The 20144-nt window shown below is 44.2% G+C and overlaps 1 long non-coding RNA gene across 1 annotated transcript in view; it reads left to right on the forward strand.

The window, feature by feature from the left end:
* LOC309634292 overlaps nucleotides 1-20144 on the forward strand; it is an 83275-nt gene that overhangs the window by 27536 nt on the left and 35595 nt on the right. The gene's annotated exons all lie outside the window — the stretch shown is intronic.

A 20144-nucleotide genomic window follows, 5' to 3' on the forward strand; every position in this document is an offset into this window, starting at 1 on the left:
GCAGGGCTCTTCTCCAAGCAGCTCTTTGGAAGTGTCTGGAATGTTTCAGAGAATCCTACAAAGGCTGCTTCATTGTAACTCCTCCTCTGCTGTCTGGGGCCCCTGAAATCAGGATACTTTCACCCAGAGGGCGGGCGACCGCCAGAGACACTGCCCCAGGATGTACCCGGGAGGCAGCAACCCTTCTCCGCTTCGTCCACGCTGCTCCCCTACAGGACAGATTCCCCCCTCCACCAAATTTCTCCAGTGAGACAGGGAGTCTACTTTCAACCTCCCTGAAAAGTAAAATATGGTCAGGTGGGATTTGGGAGTTAAAAATTCTTGGGAAATGCCTTCAAAAACAGGAATTTATATACTCCTGGAGGAGCATAAATTGGTTCAACCCTTATGGAGAGCAACTTGGTAATCAAATTGTAAAGTATGAATACTCTTGAACTCAGTAATTTTAGTGTTAAGAATGTATCTGAGGAAATAAACAGATAAGAATGCAAAATCCTATGCACAGGGATGTGTACAGAAGGAAGTACTGTTGGTATTCATGAAAACAGTATGAAAATCATCTAAGTGGGTATCTTCTCCATGCCTGAGAAACAGAGACATCTGCGTGAGAAATTTCGTGGAAGTCTGAGGTGAGGAGGGGGCTGATACTAGCTAAGAAAAAAGCTGGAGACGGTCTGGCAGGATCTCCCGATCAACGGGCAAGAGGAGCCCTTCCTCTCAGCATGGCACCTTAACGCGGCAGTCACACAATGCGGGAAGGGCACCAGGCCGGCTCACTTCAGTGTGTCCACAAACAGGGAAAATAAGTCATTCTGCCAGGAAAGTGAGAGCTCTTTGCAGCAGTGCCTCCTGGCACCCCTCAAGCTGCTAACATGGCCAATAGGACAGCAGTTAGTTCATCTTGGCCTGAGACATTCCAGTACAGAGTGGAATATCCCCTTATTAGACAAGTGTCATGACCCCAACCCCTACCATCGTCATATGTCTTTCATGTGATTCAAAAAGATCCTGATCAGGGGACCAATTAGACTAAATGTCTTTCTTGGAAAGAGACATACTGCAAGGAATAGAGGGAAAAAAAAAAGTGTTTAATTCCAAATGACAACAAGCTTTGAGAGGACATCACTAATCCATTATAAAAAGCATGCAGTGAGTGACCACCGTGTGCTACGGTGAACAAAGCAGGCCAAGTCCCTGCCCTCATGGAGCTAATTTCTAGGGTGGGCACTAGATAACAAACGAGGAAGCAAATCATACGTGGTGGGTATGGATTGAGTCGAGTGCTGTGGAGTGGATGAACAGAGGAGGGGACTGTGAGCTGAGACCCAGTGACTGAGAGTGAGCAGCCCTGAAGGGAAGGGTGCTCCAGGCAGAGTGCATGAGTCCTGCGACACAACAGGGGCCGCTGTGGCTTCCATGCAGGGCAGGGAGACTGGTGTGGGCTGCAGGGGGGGTGGGGGTGGGGGAGTCATGCAGAGTCTGGTTCAATCTAAGAGCAATTGGGAACTATTGAAGAGTTTTAAATAGCAGAACAGATGCAGTTTTGTTGCTGCCACTTTCCAGTCGGGCCCCAACAAGGGTCCTCCTGCCTAGTGTCATTCGAGCCAATAGAAAGAGACAATGTTCAGTTCAGAAGAAAAGTTTGTTTTTTTTTTTTTAAATGAATTAATTAATTTTTGGCTGCGTTGGGTCCTCGTTGCTGTGCGTGGGCTTTCTTTAGTTGCGGTGGCTTCTCTTGTTGCAGAGCACGGGCTCTAGGGGCGTGGGCTTCAGTAGTTGTGGCTCGCGGGCTCTAGAGTGCAGGCTCAGTAGTTGTGGTGCACGGGCTTAGTTGCTCCGCGGCATGCGGGATCTTCCAGGACCAGGGCTCGAACCGGTGTCCCCTGCACTGGCGGGCGGATTCTTAACCACTGCGTCACCAGGGAAGCCCACAAAGTTTTATTCTTTGATCAAACAATGGAGAGGTGCGAGCCTGCGCTCTGAAGTACACGCTTCTCCGACAGGCCATCTGGGGGCTTTTATCCGGGTCGCGTCAGTCAGTCAGAGGAGTTCTCGCGGGGCGAGAGCAGCTGTGCTTCTGTAGTGCCCGGGCGCAGTGTCTCTGCACACGACCCGCTGCCGCCACCGCAGCCATCTTTTTTAAATTTAAATTTTATTTTTGGATGTGTTGGGTCTTCGTTGCTGCCCGCGGGCTTTCTTTAGTTGCAGAGAGCGGAGGCTACTCTTCATTGAGGTGCGCAGGCTTCTCATTGCGGTGGCTTCTCTTGTGGAGCACAGGCTCCAGGTGTGAGGGCTTCAGTAGTTGCTGCTCGTGGGCTCTAGAGCGCAGGCTCAGTAGTTCTGGCACCCGGGCTGAGTTGCTCCGCGGCATGTGGGATATTTCCAGACCAGGGCTCGAACCCATGTCCCCTGCATTGGCAGGCGGATTCTTAACTAGTGCGTCATTCTTAACTACTGAAGCCCCGCCATCTTGAATTGAGTGTGGAGCGCAGCTTCCGCCCACGGCCCGGAGCTGAGGTGTCGGCGGCGCAGCCTTCCACACTAGGAGCTGTGGTCTGAAGTGCGGGGCACGAGGCCTTTGCCAGCGGCCCCTCTGAGCGAGTCAAGCTAGACTAAGCACAGAGGAAAAAAAGAAAAGGTCAGACTTTATTTTATTATCCAAATTCTATTTTTATGTTAAATAAAAATATCTCTGGCTTTACCAGAGATAATTTATGGTTTTTTTGCTATTGTTGCTTTTTGGGTTTTGTTGTTTGTATTTTTAGTTTACTGGGTATTTAAAAAAAATTAAGATATAATTGATATACCATAAAAATTCACCCTCTAAAAGTATACAAGTCGGTCGTTTTTATTATATCATGAGGTTGTGCAGCCATCCCCATTGTCTATTTCCAGCATATTTTCATCACCCTAAAAAGAAGCCCCATATCCATTCACATGACTCCCCATTTCCCACTCCTGTCAGCCCTTAGCAACCACTAACCTACTTTTTGTCCCTATGAATTTACCTATCTGAATATTTCATAGAAATAGAATGATACACTATGTGGCCTTTCTGATTGGCTTCTTCCACTTACCATGTTTTCAGGTTCATCCATTTTGTAGCTTGTATCAGTACTTCATTACTTTTTATGGCCAAATAATATTGCCGTGTGTGGATATACCACATTTCTCCTTTCCTCACTGGATGGACATTTGGGTCGTTTCCACACTTGGGCAATTATGAAGAATGCTGCTATGAGCATTCATGTACAAGTCTTTGAATGAACATATGGTTTCTTGAGTAAATGTTCCCTGGATTGCTGCAAGCCTTTGGCTAATTTCCAGAGTTCAGAAAAAGTTGATTCTGACAATTTTTGCCAGTGTTTTCATTGCTCGTACAGAGAGGATTTTTGGAAATCCTTACCCTGCCATTTTGCCAATGTAACTCTGGATCACTTCATTTTAAACCCTATATTAGTATGTGATGAATCAAAATGAATTGAATTTCAAAGGTAAGTGACCCTTAGGTTTGTCTTCTAGATCATTGCTGTGGTCAGCAACATCACCTGCCTCTGTTTTTAAATTTTATTTTTTCCAATGGGCCAAATATTGAATGAAGTAAGGAGGCAACTAAGCAAGTTAGACCTTTAATCAGCTCTGGATAGGGCTTCAGGGCTGGGAACAGCACGATTGTGTTTCTTGGAGAGATGGCTGGGTTCCCACAGTGCAAGCTGCTGGGATGGGGGATGAGCGCCCTTGGCCGGTAGGAAGAGGCTGGCTTGTGTCCCTGACTGGCTGTGGGACCGTCTTCCAAGCTTCGAATTCCCAGCTTTATGATTTATCATGATCAGCGGTCCCCAGAAGCCACCAGGGTGCTCCACCCTGGGAAAGCCGTGTGTTGCCAAGTTATAGGGACACTTGCTTGCACATGGGGACACTTTTGCACATCAGAACTTCTATAGAATTTCCTGTTCAGATAGGTTGGGGGTGTTGTCCGGCAGCAGAAAGATGTATAAGTTGACCTCTCAGAGTCTGTTGCTCCTGGGGGTGGGGTATGATCACCTGGGTATGATCACTTCTCCTGGTTGTCAGGAAAGCAGATTATTCATGCCCATGTGGAAGATGGAGGAGCTGAGGCCAGAGCAGGGCCAGGACCATCTCAGCTGCCCCTCACCTGCTTCTAAGTCCTCCAAAAGGCTTGACTGGAGCTCTTTGTGTTCCAGTTTCCAACTGGTTTGTCTTGTAGATGGCCCCATAGCAGGGTGGAGTTTATCCAGGATCAATATCAAGTCTTACTCGTGGAGCTAAAAATCCAATTGCAGAATTCTGGCTCAACAGAGGTAAGTGAGAGAAGGGCTCAGGTGATGGAATTGATGGAGATGAGTGGGAAGTATGAGGGGCCACCCGCAAGGGCCAAGAGACTCTCAGGATGCTCTAATGAAATAATGTCTAGAAGGAAGGATGTTAAATTTCTACACACTCTGGGCTGCACCAGACATTCCTGGGGTTTTGTGTCCTGGAGTATGTCTGGGGTGGGGAGGGCAGCCTGGAAACTGTATTGTGTTAGAACAAGTGAAGGATTAGGAGCTCTCTAGCTGAAGAAGGACAGATTCAAGGGACATTGCCTACAAATCTCAAATGGGCTGTCCTGGGGCAGAGAAAGCCTGTCTGTGAGGCCCCCGAGGGATGAGTTGGGCCCAGTGGGGGGGAGCTGCAGGGAGGTAGCCTTCAGCTCAGCATTGGAAAGACCTCTATGACAGGCTGAGTGTCCATACAGGCAAGCATGGGCCCATGTCTATAGGTAATGATCCCCCAGACAGCCGCAAGGGGCCAGATCAGGAAAATTCTAATGTGTTTTGCACAACATCTGAAATAATGTTATCTTAAAAACGTGTTGAAGCTGGCCAGGTCATCATGTCTTCGGATCTAGCCGTCCTACATTCCAGGTCTCTGAAGGGATGGCCCTGCCCGCCCCATCTAGCATAAACCAGAAACCAGGCATTCTACTAGACTCCTCCCCTTCTCCCACTCATGTCAATCAATTAATCAATCACCAGGTCCTGACCAAGACAACCTCAGGATATGTCTTGCATCTGGCCCCCTTTCTCCATCCCACTGCTGTTGTCTTAACTCAGATTTTCATTGTTTCTTGTCTTGGCCTTTGTTACAGATTCATGTCTGTTCAGCAGCAGTCTTAACTGATCGTCCTTAAATGCAGACTGATCATTTTAGCACCTTGTTTGAAATATTTGCCATCTCTCCATACTCTCAGGATAAAACATAAACACCATAACATGATATTCAACCCACCTCTCTGGGCTCACTGTTCTCTCAGGTGCTTCATGCTCCAGCCACATGTCACAGCCACTCGAGCTTTGTTTATGCTGGTCTTTTTGTCTAAAGTTCTCTTTCCTGGCTTGTTTTTTTTTGTTGTTGTTTGTTTGTTTGTTTTTGAGGTTTACAGAAAAAGTGATCAGAAAGTCCAGAGTTGCCACACACAGCACCCCCTCCAGTTTCCCCTATTATTTACATCTTGTGTTAATGTAATATGTTTCCTACAACTGATGAACCAATGTTGATACATTATTATTAAGTCCATAGTTTACATTAGGGTTCACTCTTTGCGTTGTACATTTTGACAAATGCATGATGACATGTATCCACTATTACTGTATCATACAGAAGGATTTCACTGCCCTAAAAAGCCCCTGCACGCCACCTATGTATCCTTCCCTTTAATACCTCACAACCATGTTTCCTGGCTTTTTATGTGTCAAAATCTATCCATATTTTAGGGTCTTATGTAGATATTACCTCCTCCAGGAAACCTTCACTAATTCTTTCAACTGAAAATATTTACTCTCTTCTCTTAATAATCAATAGCATATATGGCACATCTTTTCTGTCCTGGATACTATACCAATCCTCTCTCTCTTTTCCATATACCAACTCTGCTGGGTAGATTTTAACTTCCAGTTGAAGAAACGAGGCTCATTTATTCAAATGACTCGCCTAAGGCCACACAACTAGCAAGCATGAAGACTGAGATGTGAACCCAGGTCTGTTTGCATCCAAACCTGCCAAGAGCCCTTTTAAGTCCTTGACCCCATTCACTGTCTGCTTTTCCCCCTGGACTGAGAACTTGAGATCAGGGGCCATTTCCAATTCACCTCTGGGTCCTTAGAACCCAGCACAAAACCTAAAACAGATCAGGGGTTTAAGGTAAATGTGAACAGATTGAAAAATATTTTGTTCATGGGAATTCTGATAAACTACTAGATAGAAGTGCTGAAGGAAAAAATCCGGAGTCTTTGGTATGTCTGCAGGAAAAGTTGTTTGCCCCGTATATTCCATTAGACCCTCTGGGCCAAGCCTCTCGAGAGAACGTTGTCAATTCTAGTGACTATGACCTGGAGTGTGTGTGCGTGAGCCTGCTAGTGCGGGAGATCCTCTCCCTCACAACTAGGATGCTCTTAAGAGGGAAATGGGCTCCTTTCATCTTAGCCTGGAGAGGGCTGGAGAGGCCCAGCCTTCCCTCCGGGCTCTGCTAGAGATGGGCCAGACGCCAAGTGTGCTCATGTGTGTGCACTTGAACTCCAGCACCTTCTCTTCTTCGGAGATCACACCACCAGGCGCAGGCACATAGTTCTCCTCTCCTCTAATGCAATTTATATGTCTGAACATGAACAGAGGATTTGTGAGCCTTCAAGGCTGGGGCTTTGGAAATTACCTCAGCAGGCCAGGGTTGCTGGATAGAGACCTAGGGTTTTAGGAGACTTTGGGGGAATTATTTTCAAAGGTGCTGAGGCTCCTCCTGGTGGGAGGAAGAGCCATCCCCATCCCACATCCTCCCCCAGGCCCTTCTTAGGGTCCCCTTTAAAACAAACCCAATAAGACCTTCTGGTTTAACAATGAACACAAGGGAGCTACACAGTGTGGCAGAACAAAGGCTCATTAAACAGGTCAGCTGAATTGGAGGTGAGGGGGAAACAGGAGCAGGTCGAACTTGGGCTCCCATCCTGAATTGGGCACTCACTGGCTGGAAGCGTCAGTCAAGTTTTAAATCTTAGCTTCAGCTCCTACCTGATGAAGTTGAGAGGGATAAATAATGTACACCAGGAGGTAGTGTCTCATATTGAAAAAGACACAGGCTTTTGTATCCAAAAGATCTTTGTGGTCTCAGGCAAGCTATTCAACCTCTCTGAGCCTCCTTTCTGTCATATGTAAATTTGGAAATAATAACGGCTACCCTGCAGGATTGTTTTGAGGAACTAAATGAGATAGTATGTAGGAAGTGCCCAAGGTAGCGCTGGTACCCAGTAAGGGCTCAATGAGCATCAGCTGCTTTCTTTCTCCTTAGCATGTCTGTCACTCTCTCCTGCTCATTGCAATGCCTCAGCTACCACCTCTGTCTTAATGGCTCCTCACTCACATCCCATTCCAACCCCCATCATCTCTCTTGACTGACATTCCTGAGTCTGCTGATTTTCTCCCCACTTGCAGAGATCTTATTGCCTTCCATGCCTGCCTAGAAAAGGCTCTTTCTGAACCGTTTTGACCATGTCTTTTTCCTGCTTAAAAAACCTCTTACAACTCCCCTTTGCCTACACAATAAAACCTCCCTACCGCCTTCCACCTTTCCAGTCCTACTTTCTCTTCCTTTAAGCAGATGTCATGCTGCTGTATCAGGTCCGATGACTGTGGCTCCTAGTTTTAAGCATTTCTTGTCCATATTTCTTGGATATCATTATTGATCTTTCTCCCTCCCAAGATGAGGATGGTTTTTGAAGTGAATTTTGAAAATGATGGTTTCTTGATCTGGGTTAAGAAAGAATTCTATGGAAAAACAAAATAGCAATTTTTTTCTTTATGCTACAGAAGCCACCTGAGTTTTGCCATGGATTTATTCACTGTTTTCCTATGAGCCATCCATAGCTGTAGAATGATCAGAACATTCTATTTCTTTGTAATTTCCCTGTGCTGGGTTGCAGGCCTGGAAAATGATAGATGCCTAAAATTGATCAGGGTAATCGATGCTACGTGAAGTATTTACACATGATGGATGTATCATCTGCCAAATGTAAGTCTTGACAATGGCTTGCTTGTTTATAAAACCCCTGAGACATTTGTATTAGTGACTAATGTTTGCACATGGGGCTGTTTGCAGTGTTTTAGAAATGACAATTTATTCAACATGTCCACCTTTCTCCTTTACTTCTCCATTTATCACAAGCCTTGTTGCTCTTTCCTACATAACAAAATCAGGGTTTTCTTCAACCTTCTTTCTCCTTGACCTCTCTGATATATGGGGGTGGTTTTATTTTGCATTTCCAACTGGCCTTCCATCTCCCCTCTCCCTCTAATTCAAAACTTACATGTTGCTGGTGTCATCTCCTGAGGCTCTGACTACCCATTACCCATTACTGCACCTATAATATAAACTCCAACACCCCTTATGTGGCATTTAGAAATCCTCCCCAATCTGGCCTTCACTGATCTTTCCAGCTGTATGTCTTACTGTCTTACTGATATTCTTGTAAGTGACAGAAACCCAGCCTGACTAGCTTATACCCACGAAGGTATTTATTGAAAGATAATGAGCCCAGCTCTGGGACTCTCAAGGACTGGAACCAGGGTCTCCAAGACTGTCAGTAACTACCATCACACCATTTCTGCTTTCCTCTCATTTGTGCTTGTCTTGTGTGTCATTCTCTCTGTCTACCTGGCAAGCAATAAGGCAGAACTCCTCAATGGGGAAAGTGTACCTCTTCCCAGCTGCCCTGGGGGAGGGACTCTGAGTTGCCTGGTTGAGCCTCCTGCATCCCTGGACCAATCTCACTATCTGGGGCATGGGGAGTGATAACTGGCCCAGCCAGCATTGCTGGCCCAACTCTGTGGCCAGGAGGGCAGGGTGGGCTACTAGAAGAAGGGAGTAGAAGAGTGTGCTGGGCACACAGAACTGTGTGGCTGCTATCCCTACTTCCCGGACTAGCTACAGTGTGTGTTTCATTAAGTAATGAGCACTAGTGCTCTGTGCTCTGTGCGAGGTTCCCAGCCCCTCCTTCACCTGAGCTCACAATCTGGTGGAGGAAACAAATACTCAACAGATCATTACAATGCAGGGTGCAGAGTGCAGCAATAGAGACAGACACAGAATGCTGTCAGAGCACAGGCAGGAGGCCTTGAACTCAACCTGTTTCAGTCAAGGAGAATTCTTTTGGAAGAGTGACAGGAACCTGAGTCTTACAGAATAGCAGGAGGGAGTGAGGTGATGAGGGAGGGAAGGGCATTCCAGGTGAACAACAGCATGAAGGCCTGAAACGGCAGCCAGTGCCCAGAAGTATAAGTGGTTCAGGAAGGCCAGGGCCTCGAAGGGGAGGTGTGGTGGGGGGCAGGAAAGGTGGGCAGGGCTCAGAAATGCCTCACCCTTGGCCTTGGCTCCCCACTCCCTCCCAAGTGAAATCCAGCTCGCCTTCAAGACCAGACTCTAAAGCTGTCCAGTCTTTTTGAATCCCGTGGTGGTGAATCACAGCTTCCTCAGGGATTCTGCAGGGTCTCAGGCGCCTCTCTGCTAGACTTCTGTTCTGCCTTCTTTCAGTTATTTATTTACATATCTGAGGTCCTTTACTACATCAAAAGACTCTTGAATGCAGAAACCATGCCCTAAACGTCCTTCTCTCTCACACAGCACGGCTTAGCACAAGGCCTTTTTCATTATCCAAAAAATAATTCTTGAATTGTGATCACTCGGCTAATTGGGCATTTTTCCCCCCTTGGGAGCAACTAGCAAAATGCTATGGGTTTCATGTGAGTAGAAAGAAGTTTTTAAATTATCTATCAACATTTTCTCAAAATAGCCAGTGTTTTTTCTTTTGCCAAAAAAAAGAGCTTTATGGATTTTAGTGATTATAAAGTTGATATATATGCATATAGAAACTGTAGGTGATACATAAAAGCATTAGAATAAATTTAAAACTACACAAGATACCATCTCCCAGAGGCAACCACTGTTGACATTTCAGATAACAACCTTGCAGACATTTCTCTATAAATCCAGCTGTAATTAATATACCACTTTGTCAGAAGGTAGTACAAAATGCAACATAAGCTAGCCTTCAGGGTAATAAATTCAAAAGAATTTAACAGTTGAATAAAATCTGTTTTTTTCTCGATAATTTAAATTAGTTCTTGATGTTCTCAGGGATTAAGCAACCACTCAATATTTGCTTTGGAAAATTTTACCTGCTGTTTCTCATTGAGATATAATTTATATACCATAACATTCACCCTTTTAAAGTGTATAATTCAGTGGTTTTTAGTATGATCACAGATTGTACAATTATCAGCATTATCTAATTCTAGAACATTTTCATCACCCCCAAAAAAATCATATACCCATTAGGCAGTCACTCTCCATTCATCTCTCCCTTTAGCCCCGGCAACCACTAGTCTTTCTGTCTATGGATTTGCCTGTTTTGGACATTTCATGTCCAAATGGCATCATATAATGTGGTGCATTTGGTGTCTAGCTTCTTTCACTTAGCATTATGAGTTCAAGGTTCGTTGTATTGTAGCATGTGTCAGTAATTCAGTCCTTTTTATGGCTGAATAATATCGTGTTGTATGGATATACCATATTTTGTTTATCCATTCATCAGTTGATGGACATTTGGGTTGTTTCTACTTTTTGGCTATTATGAATAATATTACTGTGAACATTCATGTAAAAGTTTTTATCTGAACATATGTTTTCACTTCTCTTGGTCATATATCTAGGAGTGGACTATATGGGACATATGGTAATTCTCTGCAAAACATTTTAAGGAACTGCCTAACTATTTTCCAAAGCAGCTGTACCCTTTTATATTCCCACTAGCAATGCATAAGCGTTCCGATTTCTCCACATCCTCGACAACACTTGTTATTGTCTGTCTTTTCTATTATGACCATCCTAGTGGGTATGAAGTAGTATTTCGCTGCGGGGGTTTTTTTTTTTTATAAATTTATTTATCTGTTTTATTTTTGGCTGTGTTGGGTCTTCGTTGCTGTGCGCGGGCTTTCTCTAGTTGTGGCGAGTGGGGGCTACTCTTCGTGGCAGTGCGTGGACTTCTCATTGTCGTGGCTTCTCTTGTTGCAGAGCATGGGCTCTAGGTGCGCAGGCTCAGTAGTTGTGGTGCACGGGCTTAGTTGCTCCGCGGCATGTGGGATCTTCCTGGGCCAGGGATCGAACCCGTGTCCCCTGCGTTGGCAGGCGGATTCTTAACCACTGTGCCACCAGGGAAGCCCTCGCTGTGGTTTTGATTTGCATTTCCCTAATGACTAATAATGTTCATGTGTTTATTGGCAAGTTATATATCTTCTTTAGAGAAAAGTTTATTTCTTCAAGTCCTTTGTCCACTTTTTTGGGGGGATATTTGTCTTTTTATTGCTGAGTTTTAAAAGTTCTTTAAATATTTGGGATACTAGACCCTTATCAGATATAAGGGTTTGCAAACATTTTTTCAGATTTGCAAATATTTTTTCCCATTCTGTGGCTTATCTCTTTAGTTTCTTGATAGTGCCCTTTGAAGAGCAAACATTTTTAAGTTTGATGAAGTTCAATTTATTATTTTTCTTTTGTTGCTTGTGCTTTAGGTGTCATTCTAAGAAATCATTATCTAATACAAGGTCATGAAGATTTACACCCATGTTTTCCTGTAATTGTTTTATAGTTTTAGCCTTTACATTTAGGTGTTTAGCCCATTTTGAGTTAATTTTTGTATGTGGTATGAGAGAGGGATCCAACTTCATTCTTTTACATATGGATATCTACTTGCTCCAGGACCATTTGTTGAAAAAACTATTTTTTCCCCATTGAACTGTCTTGGGGAAAATCAATTGCTTATGGATATATGGGTTTATTTCTGGACTCTCAGTTCTATTCCATTGATCTATAAGTCTGTCCTTACACCAGATCCAAATAGTCTTGATTACTGTAGCTTTGTAGTAAGTTTTAAAATCAGGAAGTGTAAGCCCTCCAACATTTTTCTTATTTTTCAAGATTGTTTTGCATTTTCTGGATCTCTTACATTTCCCTATGAATTTTAGGATTAGATTGTCAGTCTCTTAAAAATAAACAAACAAACAACCCAGCTGAGATTTTTAAAATAAATTTATTTATTTTATTTATTTATTTTTTGGCTGTGTTGGGTCTTTGTTGCTGTGCACGGGCTTTCTCTAGTTGCGTTGAGCGGGGGCTGCTCTTTGTTCCGGTGTGCGGGCTTCTCACTGCCGTGGCTTCTCGTTGCGGAGCACAGGCTCTAGGCCCGTGGGCTTCAGTAGTTGTGGCTCGCGGGCTCTAGAGCGCAGGCTCAGTATCTGTGGCGCACAGGCTTAGTTGCTTCACAGCATGTGGGATCTTTCCGGACCAGGGATCGAACCCATGTCCCCTGCATTGGAAGGAGGTTTCTTAACCACTGCGCCACCAGGGAAGCTCCCTAGCTGAGATTTTGATAGGGATTGAGTTGAATAAGTAGATCAGTTTGAGAAGTATTTTCATCTTAACAATATTAAGTTCATGAACCTGAGATGTCTTTGTATTTTTTTAGTTCTTCTTAATTTCTTTCAATGATGTTTTGGAATTTCAGTATATGAGTCTTATACTTCTTTTCTTAAATTTATTACTAAATGGTTTATTCTTTTGATGCTACTGCACATGGAATTGTTTTCTTAATTTCATTTTTGGATTCTTCATTGCTAGTATACAGGAATACTACTGTATTTTGTATATTGATCTTGTATCCTGCAACCTTGCTGAATAGTCTAATTATGTGTGTGTGTGTGTGTGTATATGTATTCCATAAGATTTTCTGTATACAAGATTATGCCATCTGCAAATAGAGCTAGTTTTACTTCTTTCTTTCTAATCTGGATGTCTTTTATTTCTTTTTCTTGCCTAATTGCCCTGGCTAAAAACTCCAGTACAATGCTGTGAAGTAGTAAGAGAAGATCCTGATCTTGGGAGAAAGCTTTCATGGTTTCACCGTGAAGATTTTCACCATTAAGTGTAAGGTTAACTGTGGAGTTTTCATAGGTTAAGGAAGTTCTCTTCTATTCCTAGTTTCTTGAGTGCTTTTTTCATGAAAGGACGTTGGAGTCTGTCAAATGCTTTCTCTGTGTCTATTGAGATGATTATTACCCCTTTATTCTATTAGGATGGTATATCTCATTGGTTGATTTTCATATATTGAACCAACCCTGCATTCCTGGGAAAAAAGTCCCATTTGGTCCTTGTGTATAATACCTTTTTATATTTTGCCTGATTCAGTTTGCTAGTATTTTGTTGAGGATTTTTGCGTCTGTATTCATAAGAGATATTGGTCTCTAGGTGTTTTTTTTTTTTTTTTCTTATAATGTTTTTGTCTGGATATAGAAGTCTTCATTGACAGTTTTTTTCTTTCAGCACTTTGACTATGTCATCCCACTGGCTATTGATGTCCATGGCTTCTTATGAAAAATTAGCTATTAACCTCATTGGGGCTCATTTGTACATGAGTTGCTTCTCTCTTGCTGCTTTTAAGATTCCCCATTATTCTTTGGCTTCTGATATTTTGGTTATGATGTATTTATGTCTGGATCTCTTTGTGTTTATTGTATTTCAAATTTGTTGAGGTTTTTGGATGGGTAGATCCATGTTTTTCATCAAATTTGGGAAGTTTTTGATTCTGTTTCTTCAAATGTTCTTTCTGCCTTTTCTTTCTTCTCTCCTTTTGGGACTTCCAGTATGTGAATACTGGAATGCTTGTAGTGTCCCATGGGTCTCTGAGGGTCTGTTTATTTTAATTCACTCTTTGCAAATTTCTCTTCCTCAATTGGATAATCTCAATTGACCTAACTGCAAGTTTGCTGATTCATACTTCTGCCTGCTCAATTCTGCTACTGAGCTTCTGTAGTGAATTTTTCACTTTGGTTATAGTACTTTTCAACCTCAGAATTTCTATTTGGTTTGTCTTTATAATTTTTACCTCTTTATTGTTATTCTCTATTTGCTGAGACATTATTCTCATACTTTTCTTTAGTTCTTTTTTTTTTCTTTCTGGCTGCGTTGGGTTTTTGTTGCTGCTTGCAGCTTTCTCTAGTTGTGGCGAGCGGGGGCTACTCTTCATTGTGGTACGCGGGCTTCTCATTGCAGTGGCTTCTCTTGTTGTGGAGCATGGGCTCCAGGCATGTGGGCTTCAGTAGTTGTGGCACATGGACTCAGTAGTTGTGGCTCACGGGCTCTAGAGCTTGGGCTCAGTAGTATGGCACATGGGCTTAGTTGCTCCGCAGCATGTGGGATCTTCCCAGACCAGGGATTGAACCTGTGTCCCCTGCATTGGCAGGCGGATTCTTAACCACTGCGCCACCAGGGAAGTCCCTCTTTAGTTCTTTAGACATGGTTTCTTTGAGTTCTTTGAACATAATTAAAAGAGCTAATTTAAAATATCTGGATTTCCTCAGGTACAGTTTCTATTGATTGCTTTTTCTTCCCATGTATGACACATTCTTTTTCTTTGCATGTCTTATATTTTTTTGTTGCTATTGAACACTGAACATATCTAATAATACAAAAGGCAACTCTGGAACTCAGATTTTCTCCCCATCCCCAGAGTTTGTTTTTGCTATTCCCTGGAGTGTGTCAGGGCATGTTTCCTGATATGCCTTCACAGATCTGATTGTTTTAGCCCTGCCCCAACTAGAGCTCTCATCTGCACTCTGACTTTCCCTTCTGAGTCTTCTAGGCAACCTGGGCACCTGCAAACACTGGGATTTCTTGTTACCCAAGGTTCTTTTGTGTTCACTGTGATCAGCACATTTTCACACAAGACACTTTGGACTAACTTCAAGAATTGTCTTGACATTTGGCTTGAAACTTCCCCCAACTTTGGCTTCTGTGACAAAGACTCTATTTATTCTCCCTCTACCTCTTTATGCTCCTCTCTGACTCCTTACTGGGCTCATTGTCTTGCTTGGGGTTTGCCATACTCTCACTTTTCTCTCTCTCCTCTCTACTTCCAAGTTTATCTATTCTTATTTCTTCAACTCTCTCCTCTTTGTAGCTCCTTGGTGATGGAACTGGAGTACAGTAATAACAAGAGCAGGCTTTGGAGTTAGCCAGACCTGGGTTTGATATCTGGCTTGGACATTTACAAGCTGGGAACCTTGGACAAATTTATTTACAGCTCCATTCCTCAGTTTCTCATCTATCCAATAAGGGTAATAATTGTGCTATCTCAAGGAGTTTTGTGAGGCTGAAAACTCTTATCACGTGCCCATGATAGAGTAAGTGCTCAAAAAGTTAGCATTGGGGTTCTACCATCACTTAGAACTCAGCCTATCCCAACCAAGCTCATAATTTCACTCCAAACAAGCCCTTCTGTCTTCTGCCCTCTCCAGCACCCCAGTCTCCTCACTTTGGGGGTCACCTCTAACCTGGTCTTTTTCCCTAATGATGATGACATCCCATATGGATCCAACATCACCAGAGCTTTTGGATGCCTGGGTTCTTGTTTTCTTTCTTCTTGGAGCATCATTCACTTAAGCCTGCTACCTTTTCTTTCAAAATATCCCTCTCCCCATCTTTTCTTTCTACCTTCACTGACTCTGCCCTAGCTCTGCCCTCACTGAACTCTGAGTGGAGTGACACCCCCTGATACCACAGCTTTCTGTCTGCCTCACAGGAGCTAGGATTCCAGGCACCTTCCTGTGGTCCCTGTGGCTGTTGTCCTTTTTTTCCTGGCAAGATGGAGCCACACACTAGCCAGACAAAATATGGGAGGGGGTAAACTGTGGGATTTGGAGGCAGGAGTTCTTGATTCTAGACAAGGCTCTACCATGGGTTTGCTAGAGAACCCAGGCAAGTCCTTCATGTTCTTTGGATCTTGGTTGCCGCATCCATGCAGTGAGGATGCAGAATTGAACTGTTTTGAATGCTCCTACCAGCTCTGATGTATGCTGATTTATCACATGTGATTTCTTTCAAATACAGGGCTCATTCGTGGGGCTTCTGTGATGTTCTTCCTTCCCTCTCTCCCTACTTTGACAGACTTGTCTTCTAAGGTGAATTCTCTTTTGCCAAGTCTTACTCAGACCTCATTTCCTGTCCCTGACTCACTCCACTTGGCTTCTTCCCCTACCCTGTAGCCTAGGGTATGTATGCTGATGTACAAATTTATTCTGATTGTTGGCACAGCTTCTACTTCTCCGTTCTCTTGGTCTTTCCAGAGAGTCTCTGCATTCTGTCTCTCCTATTCCATCCAGCTGCCACATTGATGGCCAGTGAGATCTTTCTAAAGCATAAATTGGAGCTTGTCACTACCCTGCTGAAAAACCTTCAGTGGCTCCCCATATCCCCAGGATAAAGTTTATTTCCTTAGCCTCCTTTTGTAGGTTCCCACACCCCTCTACAGTCTGATCTCAACTCAGTTTCTCTACTCAGTTGTTTCTGAAGGAATGGTCCCTCTATTCTTTTGCTCTCTGTTCTCTCTGCCTGGACTACACCTTTCCCCCACACTTCTCTGTCCATTGAAATCCTACTTACCCACTAGGGCTCAGATCAGCTATCACTTTCTTGTGAAGCATTTCTTGATTTCTTCATTCAAAGGAAAACACTGTTGCTTCTGGATTCCCACAGAATGTTAACTCATTCAGCAGAGAAGAATCACTTTCTTTCTTCTTCGTATTATAACAAAGGCAAAGGCAGTGTCTGATTTGGTCAGGTGCTTGGCACACAGGTGGTGCTCAGTAAACATCTGTTGAAAAAGGGAATAACTACTCTCTGGTTTTCTGCCTTTAGACTCACTCCCCAACCAGGCTACTTGAGAGGCCCCCTCCAATCCACCTATCATAGATAGATCTTCCCAAAGGGTGGCTTGATTTATCTGCTGCCAAACCCAACTCATGTTCATCCACATTTAAACGGAGGAACATAAAGAAGCAAGGATTAGTGCACGATCCTAATCACTGAGCATAGAGACACCTACTGGCATGGGGAACTCTGGTGGAATTCCCTGCCAGTGTGCACAAAAGCAAGTGGTTGATGAGGCCCACAGTTAGGATTTACACTGGCTGAGCTGGGGAATCTGAACATCTGGATCCTTCTAAATACTAGGTTGTCAGAGCTGAAGCTAGTGTTTGAGATCAGTGTGTCCAAATAGATACAGAAGCTGAAGCCCCAAGAAGGCTTCCCAAGGTCACCCAGCAGGTTGGAGCAGGGCTGAGAAAGAAACCCAGGGCTCTCACTCCTAGGCCTGAGCTCCTCCCTCTCCACCAGGCCATGGAGTTTTGTAAGAATCGTTGTAACTCCTGGATGTCTTATTTCACGAACAGGGATTTTCCTAGAGCTGGATTAATAAGACCTTGAAATTGGCACCAATCTTTTAAATTCTAAGAGCAGAACCACTGATGGATGAGTAGGAGAGACAGAGAGAGAGAGAAAGAGAGAGAGAGAGAAGGGGGAGGGAAGATATGAGAGAAGAGGCAGACAGAGAGAAACACAGAATGAAATATAGACAAAGAAAGAGAAGAAGAGACAGAAAGAGATAGAGATGAAAAATGATCAAAGACCAACAGACAGACAAAGAGACCAAAAGAGAGTCAGAAAGAGACAGGAAGCAGAGACGGAGGAAGGCTATACTTACCGATCCCTCCCTCTCTTCTTCCTATCTCCTTCCTCTACCCAGCCCTGGGAAGTGCTTCAAAGGTGAGTACAGCTGTTGTTCCTTTGGGTTCTCTGAGGCTCATAGGATGATGTGGCCTCAGAAGTCCTAAGATTTCTTTACTGGGGGCTGGGACTTCAGCTCTTCAGGTGGTGTGTGGGCTGCAGCAGCTATGTGGGTATGAGGTGAGACTTCAAGAAAACTACTGGGGTTTATCCAGTAGCTTCTTCCAGGTTTCCTGGGGCTGCAGAAAGAGCTCAGCAGAGCAGGGATGTCAGGAACTCTGGCCCTGGTTTGGGGTATGGCACTGCCTGGCTGGGCGTCTTGAGAAGGTTTTCAACTCAGGCTTTGGATCAGCTCCCCTTGAGGCCTTCTGGCTTAAAATACATGACTGAGCCATTGGATATAAAGATAAAGGGTTCCAGCTCTTCTTGGATGCTCAGTCATTACTCTGGAATTGTGTCTGCCATCAAGGATGTGAACAGAGAGGGATGACTGACTTCCTATGTTGATGCCTCCAACAAAAAAATGTTCGTGGTAGAAATGTTAAGTTACAGACCATCAGAACTGGAGGAGCACAAGACACATCTTTCCTAAATTACTCATTGCTCAGATGGGAGACAGAGACCCAGAAAACCATTGTCAGGGCAGGAGCTAGAAGCTAGGACTTAGATCTGTTGGTTCCCAGCCATGTCCCAGGGTGTTAGGCTATATGCTGAGTGGCAGGGAGGGAAGTTGGGAGGACAAGACTGGGGTCTCATAGGCAGTGAGAATAGCCAAGGCACCAGAAACATCCCCAGAATTTGGGTTGAGTGGCACTGCTTCTCCCTTCCTGCTCCACACTTTAAATTAGGTTGTTATTCAGAGCTCGTTGGATAGCCCCACATCATTGCTCCAGGAGCTGAGAGGCAACTGGATGCACACTTACTTTTCATTCACCAAGAACTCAGACTTTCAGCTCCTCTGTCTCAGAGCCTTGCCAGCCATCTATCTGGACACACTGATCTCAAGCACTGTCTTGGAGGAGGTTGCTTCAGGCTTTGGGGAGTGCTAGACAGTGGCTGAAGAAGGCAGCAGATGGGGTAGCTGGGAAGATGAAAGGGATGTTAAAAAGATGAAGCTCTGACGTGCAAATCTATTTACATTACACACCACAAATCACCAAATGATGGAGCTGACTTTCATAGGCATTCTGGGGCTTTTTCTTCATTCCTTTACTTATTCATTCATATACGTACTCATTCACTCATGTAACCAACCGACCAGTCATTCATGATGCACATTCTCAGGAGTGGTGATGGTTGTGGAAGTGGGTGGCATTGGTGGTGGTGATGGTAGTGGTAGCAGGTGCTTTAATTGGTGGGTGGTATTGTTGAGTGTTGGTGATTGTGGTGGTGCTGATATTGTGGTGGTAGTGGGTGGTGGTGATAGGTTGTTGGTATTGGTAACGATGGGTAGTGGTGGGAGATGGGTGTTTTTTTGGGAGAGTGTATCGATGGGCAGTGGTGACTGTAGTGTTGTTGATGGGGTAAAAGTGGTGGTGCTGATGTGGGTTGTGGTGGTGGGGAGTGTCATTTATGGTGTTGGTGGGGGTGGGGATAGTAGTGACAGGTGTTGTTTTAGGGTAAAGGTATTTTTAATAGGGGTAATGGTAAGTGATTTGTTGTTGTTCATGGTGGTGGTGGTTTTGGAGATGGTGCTTGTGATGGTGTTTTTAATGATGGTAATGGGGTAGTGTTTTGGGGGGTAGTGATGGTGGGTGAGTGGTTGTGACTGTGGCAGTATTGTTGATGGAGGTTGTATTTTCTATTGCTGTCACAAAAGGTACCACAAATTTAGTGGCTTAAACCAACACAAATTTATTACCGTATAGTTCTGTAGGTCAGAAGTTCAATGCAGGGCTCACTAGGCTAATATTAAGGTATCAGCCGGCTGAGTTCCACTCTGGAGGCTCTAAGGGAAAATCTATTTCCTGGCCTCTTCTAGCTCTTAGAGAACATTCACATTCCTTGGCTCATGGGCCCCTACTTCCATCTTCAAGGCCAGCAATGTCACATCTCTCTGACCCTCCTCTCATTGTAAATCTCTCTAATCACAGCCAGGAAAGATTCTCTGTTTTTATGGACTCATGTGGTTAGATTGGACCCACCCAGATAACCCAGGATAATTGCCCCATTTCAAGGTTCTTATCCTTAATCACATCTACAGAGTCCTTTTGCTATGTAAGGTAATATATTTACAGGTCCCAGGGATTAGGTTGTGGACATCTTTGGAAAGTAATTTTTCTGCCTGTCATAGGGGTTATGGTGGTGGTGGTGGTGGTGATAGTGGTGATGGTGAGAGTGCTGGTGGTGGTGATGGTGGGAGTGGTGGTGATGGTGATGGTGGTGATGGTAATGATGATGGTGGTGGTAACTCTGGTAGTTGCTCTTGGTTGTGCTGTCAGTGATGGTGAGTGTAGTGATGGTGATGGGTGATAGTGGTTGT

This window comes from Balaenoptera borealis, assembly GCF_965194805.1.
Source record: "Balaenoptera borealis genome assembly, chromosome: 8".
Lineage (NCBI taxonomy): Eukaryota > Metazoa > Chordata > Mammalia > Artiodactyla > Balaenopteridae > Balaenoptera > Balaenoptera borealis.